The sequence below is a fragment of the Oxyura jamaicensis genome, chromosome 3 (genome assembly GCF_011077185.1).
Source record: "Oxyura jamaicensis isolate SHBP4307 breed ruddy duck chromosome 3, BPBGC_Ojam_1.0, whole genome shotgun sequence".
NCBI classification, from domain to species: Eukaryota; Metazoa; Chordata; class Aves; order Anseriformes; family Anatidae; genus Oxyura; species Oxyura jamaicensis.
The window spans coordinates 42,649,766-42,662,522 of NC_048895.1; positions in this window are offsets into that span (position 1 = coordinate 42,649,766).

Sequence of the window (12,757 nt, forward strand, 5' to 3'; positions counted from 1 at the left end):
CATCCCCATCCCCATCCCCATCCCCATCCCCATCCCCATCCCCATCCATCATCAGCCCATATCCCCATCCCTTCATCCCCACCCCTATCCCCGTCCCGTCCCGCCCCGTCCCGGAGCTGTCCGCCCGCCCGCGGTGCTGAAGGAGGCCCCCAGCACCCGTGGCTGACCCAACGATGGTGGCGAGGCATCAACAAGGGAAGGAAAAATAAGCGTGCCCAGGCTGGGTCAGTTAAAAACGGTTCCCTAGGGCAAACTAAGGGTTTGCTAAAGCAGCCGAAGTGTCTGGTTATGCACAAGTCAGAACGGTGCGTCTGATGTTACGGTAATGTTTGAAATCTCCAATCAAGGTTTATTATCATTACTATTGGCTTCCCACTGTGCTGGTTACTGTACAAATGCTCATTAAGAAGACAGTCCCTGCCTTCCCTCTAGCCGACAGCCCACCCTTTCGCAGCACTGCTCTCAAAATAAACATCCATTGGATTCTGTGGAATGGTTGCATTCAACCAGGGCGGAGGACACACACATATAATTTGCATTTTTTGATGCAATTCTTTGGTGTAAGTTAATCTGAAAATCTGTTATCATTATAGGTTTTGCAAATTTTATAACATTGAATCTTTCTGTCTTTTAAAAATTGAAGATTACGTCCTTCCAACGATTCTCAAGGATTCTAGCACAACCTAGAATATGATAAAAGCTGGAATGTATAAGTATTTAAAAGTTCAATCTTATGTTCTATTCAGATGTTTTTAAATTGCCATGACTTCATTAAAACTTTAGAGTTCTGTATAGCGCATACAGCCAAGTCCAGAGAAAAGAATCCATCTCTTGAGCACCCTTAAGCGAATAGAAAAGCCCAGTGTAATTTTTTTTTTTTTTTTTTTTTTTTTTTTTTTTTTTTTACTGCAAGATCTGCCAACTTAGCCTGTAGTGTGGGTTCTTTTCATCTCACTGGTCAACAGAAATCATAGCTCTGTAGGCCAAACTGCCCTTTTAATCATATCTATGCTACCTTGTTGTCTTCAGAATACCTGTAACAAATTATCATTTGAAGACAATGAGGTTGCAAAGCTGCCACTGGAGGCATAACTGGACTGGCAGAATTGTTCTTGCTGGTGTTGACAAGTGACCAGTTTGAGCCTCATGAGTCCATATGGACTGGCAAGTAGAAAACAACAGATTACTTTTCCCAAATGTTGTTTGTTTTGTATGCAGTACCCATGAAACAAACAAACAAAAAAGTGGTGCACTCTGATGACCTTGTCACACAATGGTTTTTAAGGAGAAAAACAACAACAACAATAACAAACTTTAAAGGTCTTGACAGTTTTTTTTGTTTGTTTGTTTTTGTACTAGAGACGTGGATGGAACTCTCCATCCAAGTGAATTCATCTCTGCATGCAGGTTTTATGAGTGTTTCCATGGACGTTGAAATGTCTATAGTTTTTCTTATTTTTTCAGTAAAACACAGCAGCAAGAAGGACTGCTCTAAAGACCAGGACAGAAAAAGGATGCTTGTCAGGATGGGCTCCCAATAGAAGCATTAATGAGAACAGTCCAGAGACTGAAGAAACCCACACAGATTTCCACAACTGCTGGTTGCAGCAAAGACAATTTCCCCCACTTCTGGCACACTTCACTTCAGGTTCCCATTACAGCTGGTTGAGGCACACTGCCATGACTTTCACTCCTACTGGTATGCCAGATGCTACAATTTCAGCTTTCCTTTTTTGAAGAGAAGGCTGAAAACAATAGCTCTGGGACCAGATGGCTACACCAATAGGGAGCAGTAGGACTGACCCTTGCAGTTACCAATCCAACACAACTTTTTAAAGATGGAGTCTCCTGCCATACATTTGTGCACCTTTTGTTGGTGAAACTTTCCCCTTTCCACCTCATCTGTACAGAGACAAGTAGCTCTTCTGCCTCTCTCACAAGCAGAAAGACTGCTTGGAGTTTTCCATGCACGCATAGAAGGGTAAGATCGCTTTTCTGAGAGAGGACCATAGAGGCTCACACAAGGGCTCTATGCATAGGATTTTAGCTTGCATTATTTGCTGTAACACTATTCCTCTCAGAGCAGCTGTATAAGCTGCTGGCTGGATTGCCATAACCCAACATAGGGGTTCTAGGTTGTGAAAAAGTTGCTGGATATCAAATGCTAATAGTCGTTTGAGGACAAATAATTGTAGAGAGGCAAAGAGAGGAAAGGTGATTCTAATAATTGTCTCATCAGGTTGCAGGGTTTTGTGAACAGTCAAGAAAACAGTCACCAGCTTGGTGGTTGAAAGAACTAATTATATAAATCTAATGGGACATTATACACATAGATGCGTTTTCTCCTTAATCACTTGCACTTGTGTTTAGCTGCTAGAAAACATTACTAGAGTAAACTGACTTGTATCCATGGCAACCTGTGGATCCACTTTTAATTTGTCTGCAGAGAAAATGATGGGATTTTTTTCCTTGAAGCTTTCTATTTTTATTGCAATAGCAATGGTGCCTTCTATGTGCTCCTTCTGATCATACCAGCTTTCAAGGGTAGGACCACGACAGGCCTGAGCCTCTCTCATCTTGTGCAGCAGGTCATCAAAGTGCCTGACACTTCCCTTGCAGATCCAGTGGCCAGCTGTCAGTGTCTGATTCCTTAAATCATCTTTCAAACAAATTATAAAATATGTTGAAGAAGAGGCATGGTGGGTCACATCATGCATAGCAGAGCAGTGTCAGCACAAGCGGTCAGATGGTTCTCTGTATTCAGTTTGCACAGTTTCAAGTTTTGTACTGCTTCTGCTGCAGCTGAAGGTAGAATAACCCCATTACCCTGATCAGTGTGTTCCACACTGGAAGAAGGATTGGGCCCTTATTTCCTTAGCTAGGTTGCAGAGGAAGACCACTTCAGTTTAACATTTGACTGCTGTAGTGATACTGTAGGTCTCATCAATTGACTATGGGATGCCTGAAAGAGCTCTTGCTGAGAAATTGAACCACTGAAAGATGGCAAATCACAGGTTTCTAACTCTCTTCTTCAAACCACTTTCATTTACAGTGTTGAAGACAGCTAGAAATATATAAGGGTTTTTCTTATACTGTTATTCCATGTGTATCAAGAGGCAGTTATCTTTTGCTGAAAATATACATGCTACAAGAAAAGCATTGTGAGCTAGTCTGAACAGGCCTGTTAAGCCTAAGGTGGTGAATTTTAAAATAGAATAAGGAAAGCGATACCGTGAGCCAGTAGTAGAAAATCCCCTATTTCTGACTTTTCAGTAACTTACTCTTCATAGTTAGACATCAAGCTCTTGGAGGAAGGGTCTTGTGCTGTGTTTGCACTACTTCATGCTGTTAAAGCTTGGCTCAGATCCAACAAAACATTGACATTTCTATCTCCTATCTAAGCTTTCTTACTTCCTATTGATTTCATAGCGTTTGTAGACCTAAGCCCCAGTGTGTACCTGGGTCCTTTCACAGCATAAATTCACCAAGTTGGAATAATATTTAATCAGTTCACAAATTTATTATTTTTTAACCTCTTTACTGCAAGCACAGCCCAGAATATGAATTTCAAACTGTCTTCCATCTCAATGCCCTCCTTAAAGTAATCTGTACTATTAGTACTTTACATCAAGGTTGATTTCTTCATCAAGTATCAGGTGAAACAGACTCCGTTTCCCTCTTCTAACATTGTATCACCTCAGGCGAACAGAAAAACTCAAGAAAAAGGCTTCATCAGAACTGAAAACTGTGATGACTTGGAAAAACAGAAGATAAAAAGCTTTGAGTTCAAAAGTAGTGGTTTTACCCAGCCAGTTCTCTGACAACACATTACAGCTGTAAATACAGAGCTGGCACACAGTTTCCTCCCAGACCCCAGAGAAAAGGCAGTAAGGGGCTATCCTGTCCTTGCAAGGAAGCATGCATCAGGCTGTTTCTCAGCACATCACCACATGTCTGGTTTACCCTCACCTCACAGGAAAGAAATCTATGCAACCACAAACAGTAATGTCACACCACTCTCCATGTTCTGTTATAAAGTCTTCATGTTATGTGACTGGCATGGGGAAAAGCAGCTCTGTAGAAGTTATTTCCACTGTACTGCCCTGCAAAATACAGATCCTCCATACAGGGAAGTGTAGTACAGCTTCTTCTCCTCCCTACAAAAGTTTATTTTGAACTCCTTAGGTAGTTGTAGCATATGAGATTTTGGCAGCAATAGCAATTGTTTTCTAGATATTTCCTTTCCATACTTAGGTCTTCAACTTTTTGGTAGTGTCCGAACCCTCTTCTTCTTGGATTGAAATTGTATATTGCCTAAATATGATGTTAACTCAAAGCTCAAGGAAATAAAGCAGGTTGCTCTTTTCAAGAAAGAGCAAGGGAACAAATATATTTTACCCACAATATAAATGGGAAAGATGATTTTTGACAATTCTAACAATGAAACAAGGTGAGGGTTGAAATTTACAACTTAGCAGAGAAATTTGAGTGTTTCAGTGATAAATCCTTTTGATTTGCTGGGCTTAATAGCCTTGGAAAACCATATTTTCTGTATACATTTTTAGCAAAACCTATTTTATAAACAACCCTCACCTAAGCTCCAAAGGGAAAGATAAAGTGTGTTGCTCAGGCATGCATGGAAGTTTAGTGGTTTCATCAATAATTTATGGAGGGTCCACAGAGTATGTTGCAACTGTCTGCAGAAGCCCTGTCATATTCTTCTTGCTTTCTGGTGCATACGTGGATCAGAAATTATGTCTAGTAGGCCAGAAGCACAGAACTGTGCAGTCTTTTAAAATCATATGCTGAGTGCTCCATTTTTTTTTTCCTCCATTGAAAACCACACCTGTTTGAAAAGCACTTTTTGAAGAGCTGACCCCATGCACACACTTCATGGTAAGAGCAGATCCAGTAAGGCAGACCCCCACATGAGCTTTGTTAAAGGCTGGAGTCATTAAGTACCAGAATCTCTTTATTTAGCTAGTTATTTCTATTATAACACACTACAGAATCAATAAGTTGGCAGGGCATGAAGCCCAATGTTAGTGACAGAAACTTTGCTTCACAGGACCTACAGCTCACAGTCTGGTCTGTGATAACATGATCACAGATTACTATCTAAGTAATACATCAAAATTTGCCTGCATTTCTACCACCTACAATCCTTTTCACCACAAATATTTTTGTCTCTTATCCTATTTGTTCAATTAGCTCAGTAAAAAGATAAAAGCCCCCCCAACCACCCACCCCCCCTGAGAAATCCATGCTGTAGCAATGCACGAAGGAGAAAACTAGAGAACAGGATCCCACCCAGGCTGGCTCCTAGTTGAGTGTCTTGCACAGTTTTCACTTTGCCATGACCATCCTTGATTTCCAAGTTCACCTTCCTGAGCTGTTCCCAGAAGGATGCTTCAGCTGCAGACTCAGATGTCTGCCTGGCTGAGTGAATGGATACAGCCATATGCTGACTATTTATTTGCTCTACAGGCTACATCATGATCTACTCTTCCCATGGCAACTCAAGTTGGAGGCTTGTCCAGCTGCAGAATTCACTCATTTATTTTGTCTTCAGCTTGTAAATGTACCTTTCTAATATAAAACTAGTGATAATATCACTAAATAAAAATGTTAAGCATTGATATTTTTTATTTAATGATTAGTTAATAAGCTTATTGCCCAAACATAATGAATACTTCTTGGAAGTACAAAGCATAACCTGTAACTGGGTAGAAGGGCAAGAATACCCCAAAACAGTTCTTCAAATTGTCTGTCCACGTATCGATATTTCCTTTTGTCTGCTGAAACAATTTCTGTTTTTTAGCCCTTTTTCCTAAGGCACTTTCTGAAACCACCAGGAAATAAAGTATCCCAGCTGTTAGTTGCCAGGATGCATTGATTAGTTTATCTAAACAGGCTTCAATATGTCAACAGTTTACACTAAACTTTCTCTTAAGGGATTATCTTCCCTCCACCCTCCCTTTTATGCAGGAACTTATCAGACAATTATAATCCTATTGAAATTGGTTCTCCTTGCAAAGCACGGTAGGTTAATGAAGTATATTTAGACTGACACTGTTGCATTTTGTCAGATACCAAACTGATTAATTTATATTTTGGTCAAAAGCATCCGTGTTGGTTGCATTTTTTAGGAGACTCAACTTCTCTACAGAGAAAAGAAAAAGCTAAATATGCTCTGTACAGGGTGATTTGGATTGCTTAAGGATCTGAAATGGAATCACATCATCCTGCAAAAAAGGATGAATGTTAGTTATGGAACATGACAGATGGCTGTTACTCACCATTCCATTTGGAGTGTTTACCCACTTCATTCAATCAATATAGCTATGAGTGAGACCAGCTCCCAGTTAGCTCCTGGAAAAGAAGTCCTTCAGAAGTCAAAATCTGATCATAAAAGGGAGCAACACTGAAAATGAGAGAAGGTAGAGGGCAAAAGTAAGAGAGAGACCATTTTCATTAACAAAAAATAATCGTTAATCTAAAAAATAATTCGTGCTTGACATTTTGCCCTGTAAGAGAAAATTCCTTTCTCCATGCAAACCATCACCATATACATGGGCTTCGCTCTTGAAGATAATTGAACATCTGCAGCAGTGGATGAAATGCACAAACAGTTGCCTGGCTCTCAAGATTTGGCCGATCAAATGATCCTTTCAGGGCACATGAATGACTGTTAGCTCGACACACTATGAATTTCTAATCCAAGATGCACCAAAGGAAACTAATAATTCCAGAAGCTGCAGTCTCTAAACAGAGTGCAATGTTCTTAAAAATCAGATATTTAAAAGACATCTGGAAAAAATGCTCATCATCCTCCATCAGAAATTGGATATCCACATGCCAGTTCTTCTCCAAATACACACTGAGAATTGGAAAGATAAATATCCCTCTGAGGCACATGGTCAATATAAAAACCAGATTGCTTGATACAGCAAAAGGGAGATAGAGATCAACTGAAATGAATTTATTAAAAGCCCCTCTATGTGTTGTTGAAAATAGCTTCCAGTTACAAAAATATTACGCACGTGATCTGGTCCCCAGAACTGTGAAAGAGCACTGTGCAAATGGAAGTTGGAGCACTACGTTTCTCAGAGAAACGCTTTTTCCCATAGCTTCTCATTATTCCGTGCAACTCCTATTCCAGTGCCTGTAGCGTCCTGGTAGATTTTTGATCAGGGGACCATATAGGGGGACCAGATCTGGGGACGGCGCACCATGGACTCCGTGTTGGAACACCAAATTTTTCAGAGAACACCTTCGCCCATTTTTTTTTTTTTTGCTTATTCCTTCCAAACGCTTTCCTGTGCCTGTAGCGACCTGCTAGCTTTTCTGTCCCTTTTTCTGATGTCCTCTCCACTGTCACGTAGGTTAAAGCACAGGGTGGCACGGCCCAAGTACCCACTCTGTCACCCTCCTTGCACAGAAGGGTGCTTTCCCCTGACCGATCAGACAGTGGTTTGTTCAGGTGCGGAGGAAGATCTACGCTCTTTATGTTGGTGATCTCTTCAGAACACGTCTCCACAGCCCAGACGCAGGCCTGTAGGGAAGAGGACACACTTTGTTCGTACTGCTTTTGACTTGCGTTTTGTGGAAAGAGGATTTCTTTTATCAATAGCACATTCTCACCATTTCCACTTAGTGGAAGTGACCATCGTGCCACCAATATCTACCCAAATCTCTTTCTACTTACCTCACGGCAAAATTTGAATTCAAGTTAGGGCACCTTTTCCACACAGCCTGTTGCTCAATCTTAACAAATACTTAAGGACATCCAAAGTCAGGCTTACCTGTATGCCCCAGAGCTTCTGAGGTTGTTGGTTGGTTTTTTTTAGGGCTGGGAAGGGAGCTTAGCATCCATGTAAGTAACTTGACTGAAAACAGACGAGGTGAAGGAAGTACTCAAACTCCTCAACATTAAACAACCGTAGAGCCCAGGAACACTTACATGCTGGCTTCTGAACTTGAGTCACTTCCAAACCGCTTTGCAGCAAAGTAGTACCACCAGGGTTCTCCCGTACTGAGAAGGCACCACCAACATAACTAGCTCATAGAGTCTCTAAAACTATTGCACAGAGATGGTAGAAAACACGAAGAAAAAGCAGCCTCCTGGGGAACACTGAGCCCATTTCACCACAAGAGCAAAGCACCCTAGACAACCCGAGCCTCAAACTCCCCAGGGGAGGCAGTTTCCCCCCAGCTCCTCATGCTTCCTATATAGCAAAGGTCAAATGAGCCACACCTGGCAGATTGCACTTAACAAGGGTGGAGCCAAGAGACCTTGTGGAATAGGCTCATCTACCTGGCTTCAATGTTTTAAGGTTGATTGCTCCTTATCACTGGTAGAAATAACCTGACAAGGGGCTTAGTGGTTAGAGTTGACCTAATGAATTAACTACAAAAGCTGCACAAGGGTCATATTGCTGTCAGTCATTCCGTGAGGAAAATTAGTAGAGAGCCTGGTAAAAAATAATAACAGTAATAATAAAAGAAATAAATAAAAGAAAAAGTAAAATGACCTTAAAGACAAAATTGCCATCTTAGATTTTCATCTCTCTAGTCATGACAGATAAAGAATGGAGCAATCAGAATTCCTTTTCTTGACATGAATGTTATTTAAATTTGCTTTTCTGAGATCTCTTCTTCATGCAGGACTTTTCAAAATCTAGCCCCATGACCTCTGACTACAGCACTTATAGAATCATAGAATCATAGAATATCCTGAGTTGGAAGGGACCCATAAGGATCATCAGGTCCAACTCCTGGCACCGCACAGGTCTACCCCAAATTGTAGACCATGGGACTAAGGGCACAGTCCAATCGCTTCTTAAATTCAGAGTGGCTTGGTGCAGTGACTACTTCCCTGGGGAGCCTGCTCCAGTGTGCGACCACCCTCTCGGTGAAGAACCTCTTCCTGATATCCAGCCAAAACCTCCCCTGCCTCAGCTTAACACCGTTCCCGCAGGCCCTATCACTGGTGATTACGGAGAATAGGTCAGCGCCTGCCTCTCCACTCCCCCTTGCGAGGAACTTGTAGACTGTGATGAAGTCTCCCCTCGGCCTCCTCTTCTCCAGGCTGAACAGGCCCAGCGACCTCAGCCGCTCCTCATATGTCTTCCCCTCTAGGCCCTTCACCATCTTTGTTGCCCTCCTCTGGACACTCTCCAACAGCTTCAGGTCCTTTTTGGACTGTGGTGCCCAGAACTGCACGCAGGACTCGAGGAGAGGCCGCACCAGTGCAGAGTAGAGCAGGACAATCACTTCCCTCGACCGACTAGCAATGCCGTGCCTGATGCACCCCAGGATACGGTTGGCCCTCCTGGCTGCCCTGCCAGGGCACACTGCTGGCTCCTATTCAACTTGCTGTCAACCACAACCCCCAGATCCCTCTCTGCGGGGCTGCTCTCCAGCATCTCGTCGCCCAGTCTGTGCGTATAGCCAGGGTTGCCCCGTCCCAGGTGCAGGACCCGGCACTTGCTTTTGTTAAACTTCATGCGGCTGGTGATCGCCCAGCTCTCCAATCTCTTCAGATCTCTCTGCAAGGCCTTTCCACCCTCCGCCGAGTCTACAACTCCTCCAAGTTTGGTGTCGTCAGCAAATTTGCTCAGAACACCTTCTAGTCCTACATCCAAATAGTTTATAAAAGCATTGAAGAGCACTGGCCCTAAAACGGAGCCTTGAGGGACCCCACTAGTGACCATCCGCCAGCGTATGTGGCCCCATTTACTACAACCCTTTGAGCCCTGCCCGTCAGCCAATTGCTCACCCATCGTGTGATGTTTTTGTTTAGCTGTATGCTGGACATTTTGTCCAGTAGGATCCCATGGGAAACCGTGTCAAAAGCTTTGCTGAAGTCCCAAAAGATCACATCAGCTGGTTTCCCTTGATCGACTAGATGGGTGATTTGTTAGGCAGGACCTACCCCTGACGAACCCATGCTGGCTGCACTGTCCCCCACGTGCGCTTCAATAACTTCAAGGATCATCTTCTCCATAATTTTACCGGGCACTGACGTGAGACTGACAGGCCTGTAATTGCTAGGGTCTTCTTTCTTGCCCTTCTTGAAAACTGGCACAACATTTGCCAGCTTCCAGTCTACTGGGACCTCTCCAGATTCCCAAGATTGTTGAAAACTAATTGAGAGAGGTCCCGTGATGACGTCAGGCAGCTCCTTAAGCACCCTGGGGTGAATCCCATCCGCACCCATGGACTTGTATGGATTCAGGTGGAGCCGCAAATCCCGCACACGTTGAGGGTCGGTTGGGAGCTTATCATTGCCACCGTCATGGTCCTCCAGCTCAGGGCACCCTGGGTGTATTTACTTTGGTTGCATATAAACTATCACGTATAATTGCCAGGATCCAGATCCTCACTCACTATTCAGGTCAAGGACTGGGCTGAAAGTTTTGGCTTTAACTTGGTTACATGCCTACATTGCTGTTTTCTGGCAGGTCACGGGAAGAAGGTGGGCTGGCTTGGGGCAGCTTATGTACACGTGGCTTTTAGGCTGCAGCCAAAGTGTTCCCCTAGATCTGGAAGTTTGAAGGTGGTTGGAAAAGCCATCTGAGGGGTTAGAAAGCTGCCTGGCAGAGAAGGACCTGGGAGTATTGGCGGATAGTCGGCTGAAGATGAGCCAGCAGCGTGCTCAGGTGGCCAAGAAGGCCAAGAGCATCCTGGCTTGTATAAGAAACAGCATGACCAGCAGGGCTAGGGAAGTGATTGTCCCCCTGTACTTGGCTCTGGTGAGGCCGCACCTCGAGTACTGCGCTCAGTTTTGGGCCCCTCACTACAAGAAGGATATCGAGGGGCTCCAGCGAGTCCAGAGAAGGGCAACGAAACCGGTGAGGGATCTGGAGAACAAGTCTTACGAGGAGCGGCTGAGGGAGCTGGGATTGTTCAGTCTGGAGAAGAGGAGGCTCAGGGGCGACCTGAGCACACTCTACAGGTACCTTAAAGGAGGCTGCAGCGAGGTGGGGGTTGGTCTATTCTCCCAGGTGCCCGGACGAGGGGGAATGGGCTAAAGTTGCGCCAGGGGAGGTTTAGGTTGGACATGAGGAAGAACTTCTTCACCAAAAGGGGTGGCAGGCATTGGAACGGGCTGCCCAGGGAAGCGGTCGAGTCACCATCCCTGGAGGTCTTTAAAAGACGTTGAGATGTAGAGCTTAGGGATACGCCTTAGTGGACGACTTGGTAGTGTTAGGTCAGAGGTTGGACTAGGTGATCTTGGAGGTCTCTTCCAACCTAGGTGATTCTGTGTTGCAGTCTCCAAGCTCAGATACAACCACCTAGTAGTCTGGCGCCACTGATTTTTGTGTTCCTTGCACTAGCTGTTCCTTCACCTCCTCTTCGGAGGCAAGGACATGTGTCTCTTTCACGCTCCTTCATTAGTAACCAAAGCAGGATAGATTAAAGCCCCTTGCTTCAAGTCAGTAAGATGCCTGCCTTTGGTTTCTGTGAAAATTCAGGCCCTAACAACTGAAGTTTCTTCTGGTTGGTGTTTCTTCTGTCTGGGATAATTTCATTTCCCTTTTGAAGACTTACAAGGATGTAGTAACAAAAGCAAAGGCATAAAACAGCACCTGAGGCATAGGCTGCTTTGGAGCCTGCAGCACACCATAGGTATGATATTATCATTTCAGACAACTATGGTCTATGTAACGTGAAGTGGTCCAGCACGCTCACATTCTGCCAAAGGCCAGAAAATGAGACCTTCCTTTGAAGACCGTAGGGAAAAGAAAACCAACAGCGACAAAAATTAAGAGAAGGAACTTTTCCTTCACCTAAATTTTATTATTTTGCAACTCCCTCAGGGGTCCACAAAAAATTATTCTCCCCCCCCCCCCGCTTCCCCCCCCCCACCCAGGAAAAAAGGACATTTTGGCATAGAGGTATAATGTCAGTTCACACCAGAAGACATTCTTCTCCCTGAAGTACAGTTAAGCCCCACAAAGTGCCAAAAAACCTGCCACAAAGTAATGCATTTACAAGTTAGTTTTACATCTTGGCATTATTTACTTGCCCGGTCTTGCATTCAGGGCTTGATCTGTCTGGTGGGGGGGGGGGGGGTTGGGGTGGGGTGTGACGGGACGAGTAATGCCATGCAAGGTTGCTTGGTTGTATGACTGACTAAATGGCTTTAAAATTTTGAACTGTTTGTATAGAAGCAAGTCCACTATCCCCAAGGGAAACGTAGAAACTACCTGTTGCTTCTCGGGTTTAAAGTTTTCCCTCAAAAGGTGTAAGCATCTGTTAAGGCGTGAGAAAAGGTGTAATCAGCTGTTTGAGTGCAACTCTGATGTATACATGACCGTTTTCCTCTCCAGTTTCCAACTGGGAGTGCAACATTTTTCATCATGCTCTTAGATCAGGATTCTGATTCTAACACCGGTTCCTAGCGCACATTTCCAGAGAAGAGAGAAGCAAACCAGCCCTGTCTGCTTTGCGTCAGATGGAGATAGCAAACAAGTGTGAATGAAGAAAACAAACCCGTAGGAAGGTTTGCAGATAATTGTCATTGTCCAAAAGCTTTAAGTTGGGAGAATCCGTGGAAGTTAATTAATGGAAACTCAGGTTGCATCGCTGAATTTGAAGTAGTTCAGATAGACTTGCATCGTTGCAGAGCCTCAGTCACCGTTTAAGTTGGCACTGCCTCTACCTTCACAAGAATGAAAGACAAAAGCATATCTTTCTCCCTTGTCCGCTACTGGCGGACTTGGAAAAAAAAAAAAAAAAGCTGTTAATA